This window comes from Patagioenas fasciata, chromosome 2, assembly GCF_037038585.1.
Source record: "Patagioenas fasciata isolate bPatFas1 chromosome 2, bPatFas1.hap1, whole genome shotgun sequence".
NCBI classification, from domain to species: Eukaryota; Metazoa; Chordata; class Aves; order Columbiformes; family Columbidae; genus Patagioenas; species Patagioenas fasciata.
In genome coordinates, this window is record NC_092521.1 from 12,952,296 (window position 1) to 12,961,287 (window position 8,992).

The window sequence follows — 8,992 nt, forward strand, 5'->3', positions numbered from 1 at the left end:
GATAGTTTGCTAAGGAGTGATGATTCCGAAGTGTCAGTGTTCCTGTTAAAAGAACTGTTAGTGAGAATGAGAAGAGGTTTGGTGTCTGCCTCTGTACTACAAAAAGTTAATTTTCCTCTGTAGAGGACAGAGAAGTAATTCAATATCCATAGCTGAAAAGTTCTGTCATGCTAAATTTCTTTCAGTGCAACTGTAACATGACCAATGATGGGGGGCAAGGTTTTTATTCAACTATCTTTCGGTCCGTATATGTAATTGTTTCTACCTGGCATAATTTTCTTGCTCAGGGCTGCTGGGGCAAGGCCAGTGGGGCTGTTTTTCTGTCACTGTGACAGCAATATTCCACCTGTACCTGACCAGCCTGTAGCAGAGAGGGCTGTGGCTCCCACCATGGTGCCACTCCCCTGCCAAACCTCTGTGGCCTTCAGCCAGCACCGGCTGCCACCTCAGGGACACCTGCACAGCCCCACAGTTCCTCACAGGGCACTGACAGACTGTCCCCAGTGTGTCACCCACTCCACTGTGTTGATGACATCCTGGTGATGTCAGGGAGATGCTGAGCAGTGTCATGGGCACCATGTGAGGACATGGTTGGGAAGTTAGTGCGACAGCCAGCACTAGGGACTGGCCTCCAGCTGGATGTTGTGCCGCTGATTGCAGCCCACAGGCCCAGCTGTTCAGCCAGTTGGTTAAGCTTTGTTTTCCCTTCATGAGCTGATGCTGACTATGACCAATCACCTTCCTGTCCTTTGCCAGTTTGGGCACAGGCTCCAGGTCTGTTTCGTCCATCACCTTTCCAGGGAGGTGCGGCTGGTCCTCTCACAACCTCTTCCTGAAGACAGGAGCGATGATGCTGTCGTCCAGGCCCCAGGATCACTGCCACCACTCACAGAGACCTGAGAGTGGCTGCACACTGACACCCGCCAGCTCTCCCCACAGCCAGGGATGCAGCCCAACAGCTCCCATGGGGTTCTGCTTGCCCACGTTGTTCAAATATGCCCCCCAATCTGCTCCTCCTCTGCTGAGGGACCCAGTAATGATCTGTAGGGTTCAGCGCTGCTGTTGTTTCACCTATTCTGAACTGAATGTTTGCAAAAGCTGAACACGTCACAGTAACATGTTTGTCAGGAGGGAAGGAATTCAACTCCTGCATTCTGTGCCAGCAGCTGCCTTCGCTAGGAGCACAGCCCTTCTCTCTCCAGCAGGTAGAGCCTTGCACAGCACCCATCGCACGAGCTCGGGCATGGTCATGCCAGCCGAGACACAGCACAGGCTTCCCCGCTGACAGCCAGTGCCCTTCTGGTCTCCCTGGCTCCCTCCAGGACAAATTCCTGAAAAGAGAGTTGGTTCTGTCCCAGCCGAGACCAGGACAGGCGGATGCACCCACGCTGAGGGAGGGGACGGTAGTTTTGTTCATGCACCATCAATAGAGACCTGACTGAACGCAGCCCAGCTGTGCAACCTGTGAAAACTGTGCCAGGACAGCTCCTCAGGAACTGGGGGCTGTAGGACACGTCTTAGCAGGAGCTGAGCACCAGCTATGCCGAGACTGGACATAATTCAAACTGCTAGAGCTGCTCTCCTGCACCTACACCCACTACACATCAATCACTTTATGCTATAAAAATGTGTCACCTCCTGCAGGACAGCGGGCTGGACAGCAGTGACATCCCCTTGGGCAGGGACATCTCTCAAGGTCACTCCTTGAGGTTGAGAGAATCCTTACCCAGCATCTGGTATCTATAGCGAGGTAAACAAACTTTTAAATGAGGCCTACGAGTATATTGTGTGCTACTGACACGTATACATCTGGCTATTATTGAAAGAATAGTAAGCAGTGGAGTGTTTGACTGCTGTCTAATCAACATCTAAATCGTTATTTAACTCATCATTTAAATCATCAAATCACTGTTTAACGTTCAATTATAGCTTAATTGCCATTTGATTACCATGTGATTTTTCATTCAGTCATCAACTTATTACCATTTGATCATCATTTGATCATTAATAAAACCCTTTTAGGTGATCTCATAACGATGACTTCTCTCAATAATTCACTGGTGACACCAGATAAACAAACCAAGACGTACAGCAGGAAAAAGAGGGAATACAATGGTAAGATTGCAGAAAAAAAAAAGGATATGGTGACACAGGGGAGGAGGGGAGTAGAAATAACCCAGATTTAATAGCCTGAAGCCTTTAATGTCCATCCCTTGCTAGAACCACATGCTCCTCTTTTAGTGGGTAGGAAGGCCAAGAGCAACAAAGGAAGAATGCAAACTGCCATTGGGCTTTTTTTCCTTATCTGAATTTACTTTTAAGCTTTTCCTTTAGAAAGCTCTAAACCATCCCAAAACAAATGCAAATATCCTGTCCCCACCACAGAAGCACAGTTTCCTAAAGTTGGTTAAGAAAAGTTAAAATACACAGAAAACTCCTAACATTATGGCTTTTGTTATTAATGCAATTACTTATGATAAGGCTTCAAGTTTTAGTTCCTGTTTGAGAGTTACACCAGACCCTGGGGGAAAAGCACAATACAAGGGGCAGTTGAAGGGCAGTGCCAGTTACTGCTGCAACTCTGCAAGAGGAAAATCGGTAATGATTTTATTATTAAGGAAAATGAGGATTCACAGGCAGACTAGCAAATACTCTGGAAAACCACATGTAATTAGTTTCTGGAGCTGAAGTAGCCAACAAACATCAGCAAGTGTCACTTCAAAGTGTTAGTTCAGCAGTATTCCTCAGCAGGGAATATATCCCTGCATTTCTTCTTTAAAACAAATTATATTATGCCCAAAGTCTCTACAATGCTTTATGAAGTCCTGACTCTGAACTAATCTGCTTTGGGACAAATCCACGATGCCAGAGTTAACCAGCATTCCTCCCTGCAAGTTACCATCTCATGCTTTATCTGGGTATAAACAACAGTGCGAGGATTCCCTTCCACTTCAAGCAGCTCCAAACTGACCAGTACGTAACGTGTCACATAAGTCAAAATGCAATTTATGCCAATTTTATATGATGCTTAATTTTAACTCTATGAGTCTTTAGAAAAAATTTGTAAATACTTAGGTATGATGATTCTAGCAGACATCAGTTGGTTAGACCCATTATATTTTCTCCTCCTTCCATAGCTGAAATAAATAGAAATGCATAGAAAACAAGACTGCCAGCTTTCACATTTTGTATTTTTTTAAAAATACTAAGTCGGACTAATGAAAATCCAGTTGCATACAAATGAAGTAACATCAAACAGCGCCCTCCGTCTTCAAGTTCTCCACCAATACATCTTTGTCGAGCCAAAATTAAGTACCAGGAAAGAAGGAAATGGAAAAAGTTCTTGTCTCGCAAGAAACTCCGCTGGAGAAGGGGCTGGTTTGTGCTGTCAAACTCACCGCTCTGCGCAGAGCACCACCCCAGCACCACCAACCGCATCCCTGGGATGCCTGACATAAACCTCCCCTGAGTTTACATTTAAAATATCAGAGAATCATAGAATAGTTTGGGTTGGAAGGGACCTTCAAAGGTCATCTAGTCCAACCCCAATTATAATTCCCAGTTCACATTCCAGCATGCATCGAAAAACCCAATGTATTGCATTTACTTGTAAGTCTGACGGTGGCAGCCAGCGTTGTCTCCCAGCACCGTGACCTGTTGTTTAGTTGATTAACCAGGCCTGGGAAAGCTCCTTATCTGTTTTGAGATGAGCGAGCACAAGGCTCACACGCAGATCTGCCCTGGGGGATGCTGGTGTTTATTTTCACACCTCTGTGGGCAGAGGAGGCATCTGTAACCTGCATCTCCACAGGACAGGAATCTCCACCAAGACGCTTCCAGAGTTAAGAAAGCAACGTACCCCAGTGCAGGACTCCCCAGCACTGCCACCGCTGTACAGGGATAAAAGATTTTCAAGCCTAAAGTGTCTGACTGGCTGCAGCACACAGGGCTTGGAAAGCTGATGGTACACACTAGGGTAATGCAGACATAGCCCCATTTCTGTGTGCTTGTGCCTTTTAAACCTCTGCATGCTGTGTTCTTCTTGTGTCCAGTTCTGGGCCCCTCAGTTCCAGAAGGACAGGGAAGTGCTGGAGAGAGTCCAGCGCAGAGCAACAATGGTGATGGAGTGGAGCATCTCCCGTGTGAGGAAAGGCTGAGGGAGCTGGGGCTCTGGAACTTGGAGAAGAGGAGACTGAGGGGTGATATTAATGTTTACAAATATATAAAGGGTGAGTGTCATGAGGATGAAGCCAGGCTCTTCTTGGTGACAGCCAATGGTAGGACAAGGGGTAAGGGGTTCAAACTGGAACACAAGAGGTTCCACTTAAATATGAGAAGGAACTTCTTCATGGGGAGAGAGGAAAGAGGAGAGGGGAGGGGAGGGGAGGGGAGGGGAGGGGAGGGGAGGGGAGGGGAGGGGAGGGGAGGGGAGGGGAGGGGAGGGGAGGGGAGGGGAGGGAGAGAGGGAGAAGCCTTCCAATTGCAGGCTTTAATTTATCTGATGATAAAGTTGGTATGTGACAAATACAGTAGCTGACAGGTACTGTGTAGGCACTATATGGAGTAGAATGATGCCACATGATGCTGATGCGATCAGACACATGAAAAAAAGAGACCCCCAATCTGGGTTTGTAAATAACATCCATATGCATTGTCTGTTTCCAGATGTTGTTTGCAGGAGAAAACAGCTCCAGACAAGATAAAAACGGGGACACCAAATACGCAGTACACTCTATAGTAATTAGCGAGGGTCCTCTGTGTACAAAGGAAGCAGGGAAAGTCAAAATCCAGTTTCCACCACTGTGTAATTACCTGCGGTTACCGAGTTACAATGTGGCAAAACCGGAGCCGCAGCGGAGCCACTTTACAGCTTGTGTTTGACAGAGATAAAGGCAACTGGAGCTGAAAACTCAGGTACTGGATCTGATTCCTGCCTGGTGATGGCAGGAGAAATCGAGACCTTGGAGAAAAACACAATATAGGCAGCAATCATTAGTCAGGAAAGTTGTCTGGCATGGGGCCAGGCACCAGGGAGAACAAGTGACCCCAGGTGTCCCCAGGCAGCCTGTGGCAGAAGCTTCTCCCACCCCCTGTTGTCTCTCCATTGAAAGAGAAAACTTGCCTAGAAAAAGTAGTGTAAGGTTCAAGGTTAATATTAATAATAGGATTGTGTCCCAGCACTGGAGGTGGCAATAAGGGTGTGAGGGCAGCAGGGATGCATGCACAGAGCTGAGATGGTTTCCTGCACATGACGGTATCATCTCATTTCATCTCGAATGCTTGAGGGGTTTATGTGCCTGTGGTGGGATGTGCATCAAAATGTCACCATTGGCAATGAAATGCATTTCAATCCATGTTTTGAAAAGCAAAGCAAAAATCAGCCAAGGTCAAAGCACATCCAACACATTCTCAAAATAGCAACCAATTTCTTGCTACCAGTGTCCTCTGCTGCAAGATTTTCCTCCAGCAGACACAAGGACAAAGCACTCAGCAAAACAACCACTGTCCTGGCATGGAAAATGCAGAGGCAACAAATAAATCTATCCAGGTATAAGGAAGGTGGTAAAGCTTTGTAACCTAAACCTTACCACCAGGGGTTTATTTATGTTGAAATATAGGTGAGGGGGGTGTTTACTCCATATTTCCCCCACAAAAAGTATATGGACCAGTTGTTGCTTGGTCTGGGAAGCCCCACATGGACATTTGGGTCCAGGATCTCTGTATGCACTGCACAACTCTATAAAACACGTCTGGACCCATCCTGTGATGTTGGAACCGCCTGGCACAGTGGGGCTCACACCCAAAACAGGGCAGCCTCACCCACTCGGTGTTAGAAATGATCTCCATCGCACAGGAATCCCGTTCTCCTCCAAACCACACCCAGGGAGAGCCTGGGAGAGCACAAGCTGATCTGGACCCACACCATCGTGGACAGGGTGCCACCAGTGAAGGGGGACAGACGGCCAGGGCCCTGGAGTCTCCCAGTATCAATGAAGCCCTTCATGCCAAGAAGACATGGCTGGGACTACAGACCCCTGCCCCTCGGTGACAGCTCCCCCAGCCTGTGCTGCCCTTAGACAATCCAGTCTCGTAGCCTAGAGGAACTCATAAAGTCAAACCCCAATGGTACGGCTGTATACAGACAGCAGGTCAAAGGAGTTGGTATGTATATAAATAATTCTGTATACTTTTACCAGGCAACATAAATGTACAGGACCATGTATGTTTCCGATGCTATATTAGGGCTATCAGAAACCACAGCTTGGAAGACAGCGTTAAGATCCCGTAGCTTGAAGAACGTGAATCTGAAGGCAACCAGCTGTGTCACAGAAACCCGAACAGGCAGGAGCTGCCTCAGAGGGACCCACAGGCAAAGCAGGGGCTGAGCTGAAGAAAACCCAAACATTCCCATGGCAAAACAAATTAGGCACTGTAACAGCATAGGTGGAACCACTTAAAATCAGATATGAGACTGCAACATACCCCGCCAAGTCATCTTGCTGCTCCTCCAGAGCTGTTCATTGTGTGTGTGCCCATTGCCTTAACACTCAGGCATCTTCCATCCCTGGAGACATCCCAGCCCAGGCTGGATGGGGCTCTGAGCAACGTGATCTGTTTGAAGATGTCCCTGCTCATTGCAGGGGGTTGGACTGGATGAGCTTTGAAGGTCCCTTCCATCCAAAACTATTTTGTGATTCTATGATTTCAACACCTGGCCTGTGGCCTTGCTGTTTGCATTTGGGTGGCTTGAAGACCCCCTCCAAAACCCAGCTGCCAGCCCACAGCCCCTTCATCCATGGCTTTTCTCCACCTCTTCACTTCTGGAAAAAGATGCCAGCAATGGCTGCAATCTTCACTCTGCACCTTCTCTCAGCTCTGCCCACAGCATTACCAGCTCCTGCTCTGACATACACAGTTGGTGCAAAGGCTCATTTCATGCAGAATTGTGTTTCCTGTGGTTTTTTTTGCTTTAGCCCTTCAGTAACAATGTCCTGTTTACATTTTGACCGTTGTAAGATCTGTGTAAGATGGGAGAGGACCAGTTGTGGGCATTCCCAGGATCGTGTTCCTATACACTCACAGACTCACCCTCAGAATTATTTTTCCTATTTATGTTACTTTGCTTATATTAACCATGGATTTCAGTTACTATTTAAAATACCTTGTCAGCTTTTATTTTCAGTACCTTGAATAACTTTATCTCAGCAAACTCTGTCACGCTGCTGTTCACCATGCGCAGCACAAAACCTTGCGCAGCTCTTTGGAGCTCCACAGGAACAATTTAGGAACTGCTGACACTATTTTCCATGCAGTAACGTCATGCTGAGCAAGCTGGATTTTCAGGATGCATAATTTATCAGCTGCCCATATTTATTCTGGATTGAATGGCTTTTGCTTTTGTCCAGAACACACAAACTGGTTCCAGAGAGCAACACGTGCAGGCGCTGTGAGCCAACCCGAAATCACTGCCCCGCTGACACAAAACAACCAGTGTGCATCAACAACATCCCCGTAAACAGCAGTGTGTAGGTTGAAGGAGACGCCAGCAGCCTTCGGGTTAGCCCAGGTCACAGCTTCCATGTGCGAAACGGGTGCAGGTGACACAGCCAGCCCACTGTCCCACCCAACCCGCCTGCGGTGCAGCGGCCCCGTCCACTTCACAGCAAGTTTGTGGCGGCCAACACAGAGCAAGGACCAGAACAGCGAGCGGTAGGAGGCAGAGATCAGGGGTACGACACGAGCACGAGGGAGAAAGACAACACAGAAACAGGTGTCACCGAGGAGGGAGCAATCTGGTTTAATTATCCCCTTTTTTTGCAGATTTCCACAGGTGTTTGGAAACCCAAGTAACAGCACTGATGTTGCATGGACTTTGGAACAGCTTGATTACAACCAAACTCAAGTGTGGTTCTTCAAAACGAAATCCTTGTTCAACTGAAACAGAGCTGGGGAATCAGAACAGATGAGGAATCGCACATGTTCCATGTTACTGGTGATTGTTGTTTTTTTTCCCCAAGTGTACTGCAGATATCACTGCAATACTTTTAAGTGTAAAGTCTCTGAGTACTATTCAGACTTCATTAACAAACCATTTACATCTACAGAAAATGACGTGCTCCTTTTTTTCAGTTGCAGGACAAACTGTTTAAGCCTCTATTCATACACTTCCCCAGAGAGGCACTGTAACGATGCTTGAGATTTCTAACATCACGTTACACCTCCACTGTCTCAGAAGCACAATCAAGTCATAAATTACAAAATCCATCAGCTGATCCAGGACTAATCAAGTGCTTTTTCTTTGTTCCAGGTGAAGGTGGAAGGAAAACTGCCATCACTGCCTTTTACTTGCTTGCACTGGAGCAGGCACTGAACACAGGTGTCACTCCTGACACGAAATCTAACAGTGCACGCCTGCACCAGCAGCTTCTGCTTTTAAAGCTTTAATAAAACCCTCTCTCATTGCCTCATACATTTCCCAGTAAAAGGGCTTGCTCAGAACAAGAAAAAAAACAAGCCCCAAAAACAGAAGACCAAGAACATTGAACCTATGATACGAATCTCTCAACGCTCTGAGAAACGCGATGCTTGCACACATGAGCCAACTCCCCACCTACGAACAAGCCTCCCGACCACCAGCAACTCCCGCGTCCTCCTTCAGCCTCACCTCGGGCCAGTTTTCATCCTCTTGCACCGTGTCACCAGCTACGATCTCACCACCATGTTGCTGCTTCTCTTGTTCCTTCTGCTCTCTCAGCTGCACCAGCCCAGCAATATCGGAATAACCACACGGTCACAACATGTGTCTCACCCTGGTGCGCTGCGGAAGGTGTGGGATGCTTTGACACTTCGCAGTGTGCAAATCCTCAGAACTAACCTCTTCGGAGTTTGCAGATCTACAGATAACTCACAGGTTGCACCAAATACATCCACATCATGTTCCTCTCAGATTCTGTGACACCTTTCCTGAAATGAAAACCAGGATTTTTAGACC